Raw genomic sequence first — 3,868 nt, 5'->3', positions numbered from 1 at the left:
TTCTCCGTCCATCATGATGTTGTAAATCTTGCAGCCTGAATTCTGGGTTCTAAAACACAAGCCTGATGTCCCATGCTGCTCTGCTCGAATCCTCTTCCCCTCAACCCCACCCTAGGCTCTGAGGTTGATCAATTAGGCACGCTGCCTGGTTTGGCTTCGCCTGGGTTGAGCTCTGGGCGTGTACCACAGGGAACAACTTACATTCCTTCCTGCCCCAGTGCATCTGATCAAGGAGCCTGGCAAAACCCCTAAAATGTCTTGTGTGGCCTTCCCATAAACCACTGCAACGCACTGGCAAAGCAACTTCTTGGGCCAACTTATGTTTCCATTACGTCCTTGAAAATATGCAGATCAGCTCTACGAATCCCCTGAACAGTACAAGATTGAGCAAGCAGGGAATTACCCTGGTAGGAAGGAATGAAGTGATTGTTAGAGGAGCATTCATGTTTGCAGAGTGCCTTTTCTGTTTGCTCTCATATCCTGGTTGAGTGTATTTTGGGTTACCCATTCAGCATTAAAGCTCCCTGAACACATTGACAAAACTGGTAAGCAGGACTTGGCAAGAGACGGAACTTTTTGAAACCAGGTGCCCCAAGAAGCTTTTGGAAATGCCCTGTGGGGGATGTAAGCACCTGGGGGCTGAAACAAATACACAATTTGAATAAGAAGCATGGGAGTGTCGTTTGTACCCACTTTGCTCTCTGTAAGCTGGCTGTTTGGGCATGTGCAAATCACACAGGTACATTAGCAGCATCAAGTTCTTTTAAAAATTTTTTTAATTCTGTTTGATTATAGTTTAGATGAAATTTTGCAGAGCACATTAGTTTTCTACAATAACCACGATGACAGAGAGAGAGCTACGCTGGCTTAGTGGGCAGAAAGTTATCCTACCAAGCCAAAGGTGGGTGATTTTAATCTGTGGCCCTCAGGCCAGGTTCAAATTGTTTTCCTGTCAAACATTCTTCTAGGTGGTATAGCAATGGTCTGTGCGTTGCTATACAGAGGTAACTCGTGGTTGATGTGATGCTGAACACTGGGACACTGAAGTGCCAATCGTGGTAATGGGCACCCATGGTGGACAGTGTTGGCTAGAGCTTCCCGACTAAAACAAGCCTGGAAGCAGGAGCAGCATCCACTTCCTAATGGCTTGCCTCCAGAAACTCTACGTACGAACAGTGCTCAGGCCTTTTGTTCATAGGGTCGCTATGAGTCATCTAAGGCTTGATGGCACCTAACAACAACAACAATTCAACAACTTATGCACATTTTGCTTCATGACGTTAGTTGAAATCTCCTCTATGTAAAATGCTTCCCCGTTCTCCTCTGAGTTCTCTGTTTCCATCCATTCTTCTTCCCTGCCTTCTGAGCTTTGCTTTGGAGAAATGTTGCCTTTCTGGTCTGGTATTATCGATTGTATTGAGTACATTCTTCCTTTGTGTTGTTACTTACTTTATATGCATGTGAAGAATGGACAATGGATGGGGAAGATTGGAGAATAACGGATGCCTTTGAATTGTGGTATTGGCGAAGAGTATTGCCATATCCCACGGACTAACAAAAGAATAAACTAATTTATCTTGGAGGAAGAGCAACCAAGACACTCCTTAGAGGCAGATATGGTCTCCGATGCTTTGGTCTTATGGTTAGGAAATGCAGACCTTGAAAAAAGAAAAAAAACCAACACTGTGCTGGTAAAAGTTAGCCAGAGAGAGAAAAATTGACGCAGTCACTGCAACAATGGGCTTGAACGCGGTGAAGATCATACAGACGGCACAAGACAAAGCAAGATTTCAATCTGTTGTTCATAGAATCGCTATAAGTAACAGACAGTAGCATCTAACAATAACAACAAACTCAGGCCTATGCACTGTTTAGCTGAATGTTGATCTTGGTTGGGGCAGGGCAGGGCTTAAGCTCCAGGCTTGCAAAGTATCCATGGGCATGGTCTCAGTGCTAACACTAGTCCCTATCAAACCAATAAATATGTCTTTTCTATATGTTTTAATATTGAAGGAGCTCTAGTTGCTTTGTATTAAGGAGTTGTGCTGCTAACTCAAAGGTAGGCAGTTTGAATCTACCTGCTGCTCTGTTGGAAAAAGATAGGCAGTCTTCTCTCTGTGTGATTTGTAGCCTTAAAAATCTGCTGGATGGTCAGCTATGAGGTGGTTTTGCCAGGAGGTCATAGACAATGTGTATACTGTCCACAGGGGCAAAGTTCCCATGATCAGCCTACCAGATCCTGTTCATTCTTGCCCCACATTTCCCTCTTTGTCAAGAAAGAAGAAGTCCTTCTTGATCAGAAGACTCGTAGCGGGCAGAGAAGACATTGTAGAAGTAAATTCTGAGGGATGTAATGGTAATTGTGAACCAATACTAATTATTATTATTATTTTAGGTTGCTTAGGATTTTTCTTTTAATTATCACAGTGAAATCCACTTGAGAGCTATGTCCTGGTGGTTGGTGTGCTGTCAGTTAGCTGACCCAACCAAGCCAAGAGTTGTGAATTGTGTGGGGGAGGCAGAACATGGAGAGGAGGGAGCCTGGAGTCCTGGGCAAATCATTCAGGTATAAGGTTCTGTCTGCCCAGAGGAGCAAGGGTTGGGATACAAGATTGGGGGAAGGTTCCTTTTGGGTACAGTCTCTTTCCCAGGTCCAGGGGATGATACTGAAAAGAACAGCCAAAGGCCATGGAACTCAAGAAGAGGGCCAAGATCAAGTTAGTGGGTATGACAACTATCTTGTCTCCTCAGCCCATATTTCACATTTGTAATAGAAACAATTTGACAAAATAATACAAAAACCTCCAGCAAGCTTTTTAGTGGAGAAAGTGGGATCCAGGGGTCCAGATATCAACAGCTAAAATTGAGAGACAGGAGCCAAGCCATGGCGTGGGAGAGGATGTCCCCAGTGGAAATTAGGTCACTTGCTCCGTGGGCCGCATCTGGATGTCACTCATCTGGACATGAGTGTGTGTGTGTGTGGGGGGGGTGGCGGTGCTGAGGACATAGAATACAGCCTCAGCCACATCCTCGGGTTTCAGATACTTTATTTGTTCATATGTGGCAGCTGCCTTCTCAGGATCCTTGCCATGAAGTTTGAAGGCAAATTGCATCTCCACCAGCCCTGGAGAGATACATGTGTCTCGAATGTGGCTCTGGACCTCCCGTAGCCTTGCCTCAGTCCCTCTGTCAGGGCAGTAACTGCGTACTTGATTGTGCTGTAGAAATGGGCCACTGGATCACGTACCACTCTGTGGCCAGACATGCTGTTGATGTTAATGATGTACCCGTCATCCACCTTCAGCTCCTTCATGGACTGGTAGGCTTCCCGCGTGCAGATGCTGAGAGCCAGCAATTCCACACTGAGCATTTCCTTCCAGCCACTGGTGCTGCCTGAGAGCAGAGGTTCAGGCCGGGCCATTGCTGATGCAGATGTTCACACCACTGTGCTGAGAGCGGACAGCTGAGAACATGGACAGGATGTCTTCCTCATTTGACAGGTCGCATTTGTAGAGGATCAAAATACCAGGGTAGCCTGCACTCTTACGTAGAGCAGCCAGCTTCTGCGTCCAAGTGGGGGTTCCTCCCTCCCATACCCGGCCCTGCACCTGGCTGGCCAGGGTTTCACCCTGAGGTTCTCGAAGTCCACCCTGAGACCTCACCTCACGGAGGAGTGAACCAATCCCAATTCTTGTGTGGAGCCGAATCACAGAGCCGTTAGGATGCCGCATTATTTCCGGTACAAGCTGACATAAAGGTTGGTGGCTTATGTAAAACACAAGTTTGTTTTCTTTTCATTTAACAATCTAGACCTGAGTTGCCTGGGTTAAGGGCAGCGCTGACACTTTGATTTAATGACCTCTAAACT

The 3,868-nt window shown here is 46.1% G+C and overlaps 1 pseudogene; it reads right to left on the bottom strand.

Moving 5' to 3' along the window:
- Window positions 1–2,915: 2,915 nt before the first annotated feature.
- Window positions 2,916–3,560, bottom strand: LOC102856331 (annotated as a pseudogene).
- Between the last annotated feature and the right edge of the window lie 308 nt (window positions 3,561–3,868).

Source organism: Elephantulus edwardii, unplaced genomic scaffold, assembly GCF_000299155.1.
Source record: "Elephantulus edwardii isolate Elephantulus edwardi_28Jun2011 unplaced genomic scaffold, EleEdw1.0 scaffold00079, whole genome shotgun sequence".
Classification (NCBI taxonomy): domain Eukaryota; kingdom Metazoa; phylum Chordata; class Mammalia; order Macroscelidea; family Macroscelididae; genus Elephantulus; species Elephantulus edwardii.
This window is presented reverse-complemented; position numbering and strand designations above follow the sequence as displayed.